The sequence below is a fragment of the Anolis sagrei genome, chromosome 2 (assembly GCF_037176765.1).
Source record: "Anolis sagrei isolate rAnoSag1 chromosome 2, rAnoSag1.mat, whole genome shotgun sequence".
Classification (NCBI taxonomy): Eukaryota; Metazoa; Chordata; class Lepidosauria; order Squamata; family Dactyloidae; genus Anolis; species Anolis sagrei.
Window position 1 is genome coordinate 132,073,701 of NC_090022.1, and position 13,625 is coordinate 132,087,325.

At 43.9% G+C, this 13,625-nt stretch overlaps 1 protein-coding gene across 2 annotated transcripts in view; it reads left to right on the forward strand.

The window, feature by feature from the left end:
* Positions 1-3,542: 3,542 nt before the first annotated feature.
* GPRC5C (G protein-coupled receptor class C group 5 member C) overlaps positions 3,543-13,625 on the forward strand; it is a 32,735-nt gene continuing 22,652 nt past the window's right edge. The window contains exon 1 of one of the 2 annotated variants that reach the window (XM_060764259.2): positions 3,543-3,927. The gene's annotated coding sequence lies outside the window, so the exon portion shown is untranslated. The remainder of the gene's footprint in view (positions 3,928-13,625) is intronic. The other variant, XM_067463871.1, reaches the window with a different exon arrangement.

The following is a 13,625-nucleotide window of genomic DNA, read 5'->3' on the forward strand; positions in this document are numbered from 1 at the left end:
GGTAAATCCTATTGCATTAACTTCTTAAGAGTTTTTGAGAATGTCAACAAGCATATAAATGAGGAGACTGAAGATAACCAAATACTCTTAGTCACAAGATAAGAGGAGGAAGTCCTTCAATTGATTGGTAACTGATTAAAGAACAGAAAAGTAGGAATAACTAGCTAGGCTAGCCATACAATGCAATGATGTTGTATGCCTTCAGTCATTTCTGGCTTATGGTGACTCTATTGCAGAGTTTTCTGGGCCTAAGAGTGTGTGACAGTAGCATCCCTCAAAGATCTGTATTGATACTATTTAAGTTTTAACTTGTTTAGAATTACCTTGGAGCGAAGAGTATAAACAGCTCTCCACAGTTGCTGAAACCACCACATTCTTTAAGGAGACTTGCCAAGATAAGGTTCACCTGAGGGTTGCCATGAGTCAGAAATGACTTGGAAGACACACAACAACAACTTATTGCAAGGAGTTCCAAAAGGTTCTCTCCTAATTAGGGGAAGGGACATTAAAATAGCAAACACGATTTAATGTAAGATAGCATAAAAGAATGCATCTTGGGGTAAACTTTTTCCAAAGAGAAAAATTCCTAATTTGGTAAGATCTCATGTGGTGGTAAGGAACCAAGAAGATATGCTTTGGGATTAGATTATACTTTGAGATATAGATTATATCTCTATAGTTGGGTTCCATTTCATTGATTTACTTAAGGATATAGTAAAAGAATATCTTGCATATAAAATGGCTAAAATAAAGTCTGCTGTGATTGGTTGAATCTGTGAATGCAATACAGGATGAATGCAGTGTGACTCCACTTTAACTGTCCTGGTTCAATGCTATGAAACTCCTGGGAGTTCTAGTTTGGTGGGGCATCAGTACTCTTTGGCACAGAAATCTATAAAGATCTTGTAAACTCTAAAGAGGCACAGAGCCAGGACAGTTAAAGTGGTGTCAAACTGGAATCATTTCCTCAGAGCAGATATACCCAGGGATGTATGTGTGTGTGTGTGTGTATGCAGTATCCTCATCTGAAATCCCTTCACCATATCCCCACACGGTTCTTAGAATATTAAGCAATATGGTCCATTTCAAGGTGCAGAGTGAAAGCAGTTTGACTCCACTTTCATTGCCATGACTCTGGAACCATGGAAGCTGTGGTTTGTATATGTGTATTGGGGGGGGGGGGGCACCAGCATTCACGACTGAAGAAGGCTAAAGACAGTGTAAAGCGACAACTTCTAGGATGCCATAGTACTAAGCTGGGGCTGTTAAAGTGAGGTCAAAATGGAATCATTTTTACAGTGTATCCAGGGATGTGGGGGTGATATATACATGAAATCCCTTTTACCATTTCCCCACATGGTACTTAGCACAAGGTCTATTCCAGGGGAATCTATATACTGTTGACAGATAAGATCCATCTGTTCATTGATTAGTCCACTGACCATAGCAACAATAAAAACCAAAAACCAAAATACAGACAAATAGACACGAAATACTATGTTAAAACTCCTGTAATAGTTAACTAAAATAAATTAAAACAGAATAAACCTTAAGTAATAAATTTTTGTAAAATGGGATTTAATTACTAGATGAAAGCAGGGGGGAATAGAGTGAGGAGTGTAAAAGAACCAGAGGGTTTAGATACGTATATACCCGGCATAGGCAAACTTGGGCCGTCCAAGTGTTTTGGACTTCAGCTCCCACCATTCCTAACAACCTCAGGCCCATTCCTTTTCCCTTTCCCACTTAAGTGGCTGAAGGGGAAAAGGAATGGGCCTGAGGTTGTTAAGAATGGTGGGAGTCCAAAACACCTGGAGGGCCCAAGTTCACCCATTTGTTGAGAGCCATGTCCAATTCAGTAGATGAAGGTTGTTGTTCTCATCATCTGATTGTCCAAATATTGGTTTCCTCTCCAATTTGGTGGCAAGGTTGGGTTTCCCATTCTTCAGAAGTTGGTGCACTATCTGATCTGTCTTTATGTTGACATGAGAGATCACTGCTCAGCAGTCTTAGCCTTCTGGCCGCTCCTGCCCATGTCGACTTCTGCTATCAGCTTTATCTTTGTTCCTTCTTGGCTTCAGAGATGGAGGACAAGATGCTCTGCACTGCCTGAAGAATCTGCTCACTAAATCGGTCTTTGCTGTGGAGCATGTAATAGTCTTTCAACAAGGCAGCTGTGTCAGGAGTACTTACTTAAGTGATCCCTAGCTTGAGGATGATGGTTCTCCAAGTCTGGTGTCTTGGTGGTGGGTCCGCAGGTGGCTGTGGAGTCCTATTTTTGACCTGCATGCTCTCCTGCAGTGAGGACATGGATTTCCAGGTGGAAGGCAGTCCCAGTCAGGCTTGGCTTGATGTGCCTTCCTCTTGGCACGTTTCTCCCTTTCTCTTTTCATTTATGCCTCTTAAATTCCACAGCACTGCTGGTCACAGCTGACCTCCAGTTAGAGTGTTCAAGGGCCAGGGCTTCCCAGTTCTCGGTATCTATGCCACAGTTTTTAAGCCCACCTTTAAATCTTTTCCTCTTAATGGCAAGAGTAATGCTCTGAAGGCAGTGTGTTCTGCAGCCTCTTGGTATAGAGACCCGGTTATCTTGTCATCATATCGGTTTGTCCATGCCTTGTATCAGGGCTGTAACCAGAAAAACATTTCGGGAGGGGTTGAAAATTTCGGGGGGGGGGGGGGTTTGAAAATTTCGCAATGGGGTTAAAATCTGCCTCCTAGCTCATGCTGAAACAAAGAGCACAGCAGGGGGCAAAGCAACCTTCCATAGCCTGCAGCTCCACCCCTGTCAACCACCTCCACCAAGTCTGGCCTCCTTAATGAGAGCATTCAACCCCCCCCCCCAAACTTGGTTGCTTTGCTACATGGACTATTGCTGCAAGTAATGACAGTGTGAATAAATTGTCAATATTTGCTTGAGATAGTGCTTGCAGTTCTGGAGGAACATTTTTTTGCATCTCATAGCATGGGGATTTGGTTAACCAGTTAAAATTCATGAGTAAACCAGTTTTTTCTGGTTTTTTCTTTCCTTCCTTCTGGGAGAATGGGAGGGGAGGGTTGTTGTAGTTTGTTTTTTTTTTTTTCTCGTGTCAGGAGCTACTTGAGAAACTGCAATCGCTTCTGGTGTGAGAGAATTGGCTGTCTACAAGGACGTTGCCCAGGGGACGCCCGAATGTTTTGATATTTTACTATCCTTGTGGGAGGCTTCTCTCACATCCCCGCATGGGGAGCTGGAGCTGACAGAGGGAGCTCATCCGCGCTCTCCCCGGATTCGAACCTGCGGGTGACCTGTCTGTCTTCAGTGTGGGGAGGCAGCAGCAGTCTTTGGCAGAGAAGGCTGAAGACCTTTGTCAAGCTCCCAGGGTTCAAGAGGAGTGATCCATGGCAGTTCAAGGGAAGTCGGCTTGCATGCCTTCTACAGACAGACACACCCTTAGTGTAGAAAGAGGAAGGTGTGTGGCTCCGGCATCCCTGGGAATGATGCTGGCTGTCTATACCTGGAGGACAAGGGAGCCCGGAGGAGGGAGGGAGCGAAGGAAGGAAGCCAGAGGCAAGAAGCGCTGGCGACCTGGTGGCCCTGAGAGGAGAGCCTGGGATGGGGCTGATGTCACCGTGATGTCAGGCACGTAGCTCCCGGGATCCGGCGCGAGGCGAGGAAGGAAGGAAAGGAGGAAGGAAGGAAGGAAGCCCCTGCCCGGGCGCGCGCCTTCCCCTCCCTCCTGCTCCGCCGTGGCACCTCCTTCCCTCCCTCTCTCCCTCCCTCCCTCCCTCCCTCCCTTCCCGCGGCTCCACTTTCGGCTCGGGATCGGGGAAGGAGGCGCCAGGTGGAGGGAGGGAAGGAGGGAGCCAGGCTGCGAGAGCGAGAGGGTCCCCTCCCCCTGCGCCCGTGGGTTGGGGCCAGAGCCCGGCGTCTTCTCCCCGAGGCAGGTAAGACCACGCAGGGCGCTGGGTGGGCGGGGAGCCGCGCGGTGAGACCCAACACTCCCCCATCCCCTCTCGGATACCAAAGTTGATCCAAAAGTTTGGGACCCTTGGAGGAGTTTCCCCTGGTTAAATGCAACGGGAATTTTGCTCCAATCTAAGGGCCCTTCCGCACCGCCCTATATCCCAGAATATCAAGGCAGGAAATCCCGCATTATCAGAGTGTGGACTCAAATAACCCAGTTCAAAGCAGATATTGTGGGATTTTCTGCCTTGATATTCTGGGATATAGGGCTGGGTGGAAGGGCCACATTCAAAGCAGATATTGTGGGATTTTCTGCCCTCATATGCTGGGCGGAAGGACCCTAAGAAACCTCCCCAAACTCCCACATTTAGCATTTCTCCTCCTTCCATGTTTGGAACTCTTGAAACTCAGCTAAAGCCTTGGCCTGAAGCTCCCGTATACCTATGTATTCGTGTATGAGTCTAGGACAGAGCTCTTTCCAAGCTGTGTGTTGCCACACATTCAAGTGTTGGGTGTGTCGCAGTTACCTCATGAGAAACTTCTGGGGGCTTAAATTAGATGGTTAAACTGATTCAACAGCATATAGGTTTGTAGGAAGTCTGAGGACCCTTTCACACAGCCCTATATGCCAGAATATCAAGGCAGGGAATCTCACATTATCCGAGTGTGGACTCAGATAACCCACTTCAAAGCAGATATTGTGGGATTTTCTGCCTTGATATTCTAGGATATATGGCTGGGTGGAAGGGCCCAGAGATAGTGGGAAGGAGAATGTATTTTCCTCTCAATACAGATGGGAAATCAGTGTTGTCATATGAAACTTGTTGCCCATCCACATAGCCATATCACCCAGAAGATCAAGGCAGATAATCCACAATGTCTGCTTTGGACTGGGTTTAGCTGAGTCCACACTGACATATAATCCAGTTCAGTATGGTGGAGGCTCCTTCTGTGGAGGCCTTTAAAGAGAGGCTGAATGGCCATCTGTCAGGGATGCTTTGAATGCGATTTTCTTACTTCTTGGCAGGGGGTTGGACTGGATGGCCCAGGAGGTCTCTTCCAACTCTAGGATTCTAATGTGGATTTTATACAGCTGTCTAGAAGGGGCCTGAGTCTATCTGACAAAAGCAATATCTCTTAATATGACAAAATCATATCTCTTAAAATATATAAATGAAAGATTTGTATGTGATGTGATGTATTCCCCTGCATTTTTTTTGTTACAGTGTATGTATGTGTCCATATTTTTGACAAGCGGTTGGTTTAACCTCTGGTTTGCTAGTGAAACTGAATCACCGTCTTGCAAAATGATGCATGTCTAAGGCCCCTTCAGTACTGCCATAAAATCTACATTGTTTGCTTTGAACAGGATTATCTGAATCTACACTGCCATATAATCCATTTCAAAGCAGATAGTCTGGATTGTATATGACATTGTAGAAGAGGCCTAAGGCTGGATCTACACTACCATATAAAATCTAGATTATCTTATTTGAACTGTATTGTATGGCAGTGTAGACACAGATAATCAAGTTCAAAGAAGATAGAGTAGACTATCTGCTTTGATAATCTGGATTATATGGCAGTATAGATCCAGCCTGAGAGATGTGTCACCAACTTGAAATGTTTGGAAAGCTTAAGTCTAGAAAGTCTGGTCTCAAAAATCAAGTCAAAAAACCTGGGTTAACTGATCCATGGGTCAGTGTGAGAACTGCTTCTTAACTCTTATCAAAAAAGGAACCATTCCCTTCCTCGGAGTAAAGTGACCAAAGGCAAGAGCTTAAGCCACACCAGGGGCCCTTCCACTCAGCCCTATATCCCAGAATATCAAGGCAGAAAATCCCACATTTCAAGTTCTAAACAGATATTGTTGGATTTCCAGCCTTGATATGCTGGGATATAAGGCCGGGTGGAAGGGCCCCAGGAAGAACCAAGGGCCCTTCCAGACAGGCCCTAAATCCCAGGATCTGATCCCAGGTTTTCTGTTAAGCTGCCACAAGTTTCCTAGGGGAGATGGTTGGCAGGGTATAAAAATAAACTTTTATTATTATTATTATTATTATTATTATTATTAGGTAGTCCGGACTCATATAATCCAGTTTAAAGCAGAAAACCTGGGATATAGGGCCTGCCTGGAAGGGCCCTGTAATAAGTACTAATTTGCTTCTACTCTCCCGGCCATGACACCACATTAGGCCTTTTTGTATGTATGGGGTAATAGTGGTGGCAGCCACAGTGTTTTCCCCTCTTTGTGGAATGACCCATGATTTATCCAAAATCTGCTTTTGAATGATACACAAGGTCAACTTTTACTTGAGTATATATGACCCTTATTGAATCAACGGCTATTAAATAAGTCAGCATTTATGTAAAATTTGGTTGATTCTCTGGGTTTACTGTATTCCCCCCCCCCCCCCTCCAAGCTAGATTTAGAGCATTACTGCTTGTAATGCTGAATTTGATAGCACTGTTTTCCCCAAAGATGCAAATAAATTATTAATCATAATGGTTCATATTAGGCTTGGATTTTGAGGCATTTCTGTTTCAAATCTTTGTGAGGTTTTGAGTCTTCAAAACGTTTGGAACCTGGGGGCTTCAAAGGAGGAAAAATAGAAGATCCTGGAAAGAGAATAAATCGATACTGTGGGTGTTAGGCTGGGAATTTCTGAATCAAAATAGGAAATTGAGATTTGAGAAATACACAATGCTGAATTGTCTCCTCACCTCCCACTGGTCCCCCGGTGGCACAGTGGGTTAAACAGCTGAGCTGCTAAACTTGTTGACTGAAAGGTCACAGGTTCGAATCTGGGGAGTGGTGTGAGCTTCAGCTATCAGCCCCAGCTTCTGCCAACCTAGCAGTTTGAAAACATGCAAATGTGAGTAGGTCAATAGGCACCGCTTCGGCGGGAAGATAACGGCGCTCCATGCAGTCATGCCGGCCACATGACCTTGGAGGTGTCTATGGACAATGCCGGCTCTTTGGCTTAGAAATGGAGATGAGCACCCCCCCCCCCCCCCCAGAGTCAGACACGACTGGACTTAATGTCAGGGGAAAACCTTTACCTTACGTGAGAATTGAGAAATGCACAATGCTAAATTGTCCCCTCATCTCCCACTGGTGTTAATAAGTGGCATATTGAAAACAAATCAGTAGTGGATTATGAATAATGTACAGTAGTGTGGGGTGGTGTTTGGATGAGAGAATCCTGGATCTAAACATGCCATCATCAAGCTCTCTGGCTTCTCAGAACAGTTATGAAGATCCAAGAAACCAGTGTGTTGTTGTGATTTGAGAGTTGGACTACAACTCTGGAGAACCGGATTTGAATCTCTCCTTAGCCATGGAAACCCACAGGAAACCAACTTTGGGCAAGTCACATACTCTTAGCCATAGAAAACCCTATAATAGGTTTTCCTTGGAGTCACCATGAGTCATTTGAAACCACCCAACAACTAAGGCTGATTCAAGCTATTTTTTTTCTGTGAGTCTGAACTTGTGTCCCCTGCTTCTTTCAAGTACCGAAGTCAACTAGATAGCAGGATCTTACTACAGCACTGCCATTGGGACAGGAGCCTCTGTTGTAGACATTGACAGCAAGCAGTGCTTCTCAAACTCTGCTCCTCCAGGTGTTTTGGACTTTAACTCCCACAATTCCTAACAGCTGGTAAACTGGCTGAGATTTCTGGAACTGAGGTCCATAACACACGGAGGAGCACTGTTTGAGAAACACTGGGCTGCAGGACAGATGATGAGTGGAACAGCCATACCTCTGTCCTCTTTTTCCACTTCTCTGCAACCAGATCCTTAGTCTCTGGTGCCTTTGGTGGCTGCCTAACAACAGAATCACCAGTGGAAAGATAAAATGGAGTAATCTGTGGTCCAGACCAAGATCTTTGCAGTGTACATGTGTATGATAGCACTATGATGCCACTTTAGCTCTCATAGTTGTTTTCCCATGATATTGTTAAAGGTAGTGTTGCACAGTGGTTTGAGTGTTGGACTATGACTCCAGGAGACCAAGATTCGATTCCTTTCTCAGCCATGGAAACCCATTGGATGACCTTGGGCAAATCACAATCTCTCAACCCCAAACCTCTATAATAGGTTCTCCTTGGAGTTGCCATAAGTTGAAGTGAGTATTCAACAATATGATGCCACTTGGCTGTGTGCCATGGTTTTCTGAGCTTTGTCATTTGGTTAGAGGCACCAGCTCATTGGCCAAGAAATCTAAAAGCCTCTCCCTAAACTACCAATCCCAGGACTCCATAGGATGGAACTATGGCACTTTAAATTGGGACCATAGTGCTACAAATATGTTGTGGTTAGTCGTAACTGGTCCTTCAGTCCTGTTGTGTGCTTTCAAGGGATTGTGAGTGTAGGGCAAAGTGGTCTCTCAGCAATGAAAATTACATGGATGTAGTTCTTATCTTGGCTCCTGGAAGGGAAAGAATGCCCACATGGTAACCAGATGTAGACCCCCGTGGGCAAAAATTAGTAACTTGTAGTAGCGGATTCTGAGCTCCTGGCACATGGAACAACAGTTTCCCAAGCAAAACAAGAAGGTGTGGCAGGCAGACCTAGAAACTTTTAGATTTTTTTTTTATTTTACACCAACCATCCTATAAACTCCTGATGGGGCTAGATGATTTTTCAACACTGGATATGATGGAGTTAGGGTTGTTATTCTCCCACATCTGGCCACACATTTAGGCAGATGTATGTACTGATTCAGTTTAGCAATTCTGTTTTCTATCCCCGCTCCATTTCTGTTCCCTGCTTTTCAACTGCTTCTAGTGCAAACAAAGAAACAAGCAATTTACCAACCAAAGAAAGGCAGACAGACTATGAAAATGTGCAATTTTGCATTTTCAGATTCACTTAAGTCAGGATGACACCATTCTGTCTGCAGAGATAAAAATGGCATTTGTTACTTCAACTTTGATGCTAGAAAAACATTTATGTTGGAATAGGCACCATTTTATAGAAAGGAATTCTTATACATTTCATGTCATTTGCCAGTTCACTAATTATAACCTAACTGGTATAAAGGGGGTGCTGTGACTTGACCCACATATTGGTACTGGATTTGGAAACTGCTTTCACCATCAGTTACTCTTTAGATTATTAATTCAGGGGCCATATAGTATACCATATAGCAGGTATCCGAGCCACAACACTGAGGTACAGCAGCACTGCTTTTAATCAGGCAAAATAAATGAATGAATTGATAGACAAATACGTGTAAATCTGCAACCTTACTGTTCTATATTCAACACTACAGGATTCTTACAAGCTCCATCCTTAGGCTTAGTATGCCTGGCCACTCAGAACCCTCCACATTTGCAAGTTTGACCTTTTTGTGAATTTTATAAATAATGGCTTTGATTAAAATGTTATGTCTAGGAATCTTTAGGTCCTCCAGTGCAACTCTTGCTGACCTCTGCCACCAATTTGAGCATAGAGTCATAGTGGATGACTTAGATATTCCTAGAGAGGTGTTCTCTCAAGTAAAAAAAAAACCAGTTTTATTATTTTGCAGGGCCCCTGTGCTCCTAACCCAAGTGAATGTGGGGAGTTGACTGTCTTCAATGCCTTAGCCACATAGGTCACTCAACAGCGTTCGTCTTGGAACTGGCATTAGCAGGCATATTTTTTTAATTGTCACTTGGGCAATGTCCTTGCAGACAGCCAATTCTCTCACACCGGAAACGACTTGCAGTTTCTCAAGTCACTCCTGGCATGAAAAAAATTACCAGAAAACCCTGTGATAGGGTCACCATAAAACGGAAACAACCTGAAAGCATGCAGCAACATAAATAATGGAAGGGTTGAGCTATGTGTAGCCTGTCAGATGTTGTTGGATGGCTCTCCCATCAGCCTTTGGGAGTTCAGCCCATGGGTTTGTGGGTGCTTCAAGTCTTGCAAAATCTGAGAAGTCCCACTTTGTCCGCCCTTTCTATATGATTTTCAAGCACTATTTCTGTTCTCATCTTCTAGCTTGTAATAGGAATAGGCTGATTGTTAGGAAGTAAGTCCTTCTGACTTATTTGGGAGTAAGTCCCTCTGAACTCAGTTGTGTCAACAAATAAGAAAATGGGCATGGATGGGATCAAGTTTTTGCTGTTTCCTAACATGTCCTGAAACTGGGATTCTGAGCTCTGGTGGGAAGGGTTTCTGGGATTGGAGAAGAGTTTCTTAAGCTATTCCTTGATAATTCATATTTCAGGCATGCCAAAAGAAATAGTTACTCACTGTTTCTTCCTCCCTCTCAATGCCATTTAACCTCCCCCCACTAGACTCTTAGGCAGAAGCCATCCAATTCTCTGGAGACGGCTCCAGTAACAGCCTCCCTCTACCTAAGTAATGCTTCCTTCTTCCTGAAGAGGAGTGAATCATACATGACATGACAGGACAAGCCCCTGAAGCCTTAACTGGGGCGAGAGGGAAGGGGAGGTCTCCTACAATTTATCTATCCCGAGATAGACTTGAAAATATAGTAGATTATCTTGCTTACACTTTCCAGATCTGCTTTTCAAAAGGGCAGCACAAAATATGCTCTGATTACTTTCGTAGAATGTTTGTTTCTGTTGTCTTCAAGTGTGAATGTGGAGCCTTTGGTGTGTGATATATCACTTGGTATAAACAGGACAGGAATGGGGAAGCTAAAACAGAAATGCCTGATTAAAAAAACAGTTTGTACTTTCTGAACTGGCATGGAAACAGGATATCGGGTTGCAAGTTTCCCATGGGCAGCTGTTTCTCTTGCCCACAAAATGTGTCCCAGCAATAAGGTACACATATGACACATATTATTTGCATGAAACTCCTGAAAAACCTAGGTGTGTGAAAGTGTCGGCACTGAATCAGACTTTTTCAGCCACCTAGCCCAATGCTGTCATGTCTGGCTAGCAGAAGATCTCAAGCAGAGAGTGTTTCCTATTCCTCCTCTCCAACCGGAGACCCCTGGGATTGGAGCAGGGCCTTGATGCACGCAAAGAGTGTTCTGTAGTCCTGACCTCTAGGTCAGCCCTAGACACTGGGCTAAGTTAGGTTAAACCAAAATAAATTTCCAGTCACTGCAAGGATAAACAAATACTTGATTCAATGCTATTTCAGGCAGGACTTTATCACTCTAGCCCAGTGTTTCTCAACCTTCCTAATGCCATGACCCCTTAATACAGTTCCTCATGTTGTGGTGAACCCCTCCCCCCCCACCATAAAATTATTTTCATTGCACCTTCATAACTGTAATTTTGCTACTGTTATGAATCATAATGTAAATATCTTATATGCAGGATGTATTTTCATTCACTGGACCAAATTTGGCACAAATACCCGATATGCCTAAATTTCAGTACTGGAGGGGTTGGGAGGAGGGTTGATTTTGTCATTTGTGAGTTGTAGTGGCTGGAATTTATAGTTCACCTATAATCGAAGAGCATTCTGAACTCCACCAACGATGGAATTGAACCAAACTCGGCACACAGAACTCCCACGACCAACAGAAAATACTGGAAGGGTTTGGTGGGAATTGATCTTGATTTTTGGAGTTGTAGTTCACCTATATCCAGAGTGCACTGTGGACTCAAATAATGATGGATCTGGACCAAACTTGGCACAAATACTCAAATGTGAACACCGGTAGAGTTTGGGGAAAATAAACGAAACATTTGGGAGTTGTAGTTGCTGGGATTTATAGCTCACCTACAATCAAAGAGCCCCTTGAAAACCACCAATGATAGAATTGGACCAAACTTCCCAATTTGTTTCCATGCTATTTCCTGTGCTGTTATACGTTTCTATCCACCTTTTTGAACCACCTTATCCTTTAACCCAGTGGTTCTCAACCTGGCGTCCCCAGATGTTTTTGGCCTTCAACTCCCATAAATTCTAACAGCTGGTAAACTGGCTTGGATTTCTGGGAGTTGTAGGCCAAAAACATCTGGGGACCCCAGGTTGAGAACCACTGCTTTAACCAGTTTGCATACTGGTCCCCCTTCCTCCCCCGCCCTCCAAAATTAGTCTGCTGTTGCTTTTGATGCTTGTTTATTATTGTTAGGCTGTTTTATGCTGTTTTACTATGTTATTGTTTTGTTTCTAATTGTATTTTGCCTTGGGCTTGGCCCCATGTAAGCCGCCTTGAGTCCCTTCGGGGTGATGGAGGTGGGGTAGAAAAATAAAGTTCTTCTTCTTCTTCTTCTTCTTCACACAGAACCCTCATGACCAACAGAAAATACTGTGTTTTCTGATGGTCTATGGTGACCTCCCAGGGCTCCCAACCCCCACTGCACTAACCCATTGTTTCTTCACTAATTGTGTAATTCTCGTCCTTTTAATGCAGATCCTTGCAATCAGATTCCACACAGCCTTGCTCCATGCTCATGTTTGCCATACCCATGTGCATGTGCACCAATCTATTCCTATTTTTTCTCTCCCTGCCCTTCCCCCCTTTTGCTGCAACTTGCAGTTGTGCAGTTGAAGTTCTCATGAAACCTTCCTCCCCTTTGCAATATTGGTATTGAAGCAGGAGTTTTCCTGACAGCAAAAAAAGATTAAACAATTTACAATCCAAGCACAATTCAACTACAGAACAGCCATGACATCATGCAGTAAGACTCCTCAATTAGTGTTTTTTATTCTGCCATAATTGCACTTTAGCAGCTTTTGGTGATAAAGTCCTTATATGTATGGGTATGTAGTTTGGGATGGCTGAAAGATTATTGTGAAATGTGTAGTTCCCTTGATTTTAATTCCAACTATACCAAAACCTCTTGTTGGTTGGAGCATTCTGAATCTGTAAACTCTTTACTTATTTCTACATAAATTGGCTCTTGAGGTTGGCTTATGGCTCACATGCTCCCTCTCCATGTTAAGCTACTATATTTCTTGAGTTGTGTTTTGAACATCTGTGCAAATAAGGACCGGGGAGCTAGTAACTAATTTAAGCAACATCTTTCTTTTTCTAGTATCTTTGAGACTGAATTAAGGGGACACGCATGAAAGCTAAGCTGTTTTACCATCTATAGACTGAAGAAGCTTATTAGGGTAAATTTCTAGTGAATCAGCAGTAATGTTAACATGAGTAATCCCTAATGCATCTTCTCTGTAATAGCTCCCACTGGGGTTTCTATGGTAGGAGACTGCAGTGGTTAATGCTGACGCGATTCTGTGTGTTGTTCCACATGAGAGGAGGGGAGAAAGTGCTCAATGTGCAAACAAAAAAGCAGCAACAGCTGGGAAATTCACTGAATTATGTTTTATTTGGGATATTTCTATTCCACTTTTTAGCACCACAGGAGTTAGGGGAATGTATGTGGATTTCCCAAGTGGTTTGTGTGTTGTAGTGCATCAGATCTCAGGGGCACCAGGTTGAGTAAAGCTGCCCCAAAGTCCTGGATAGCTTGAAATCTTTTCTTCATCTAGAACAGTGGTGGCCAGCCTTTGGTTCCCCAGGTGTTTTGGACTTTAGCTCCCAGAAGTCCTGAGCATTGGACAAGTTGGCTAGGGCTTCTGGGAGTTGGAGGCCCAAACATCTGGAGGGCCAAAGGCTGGACAGCACTGTCCCACAAGGATGACAAAAGCAGGTTCTGGACACCTAATTTGACTGTGAAAACCCACTGAGTGACCCTGGGCAAGTTGCACACTCTTATACAATCATAGAGTTTGAAGAGACCACAT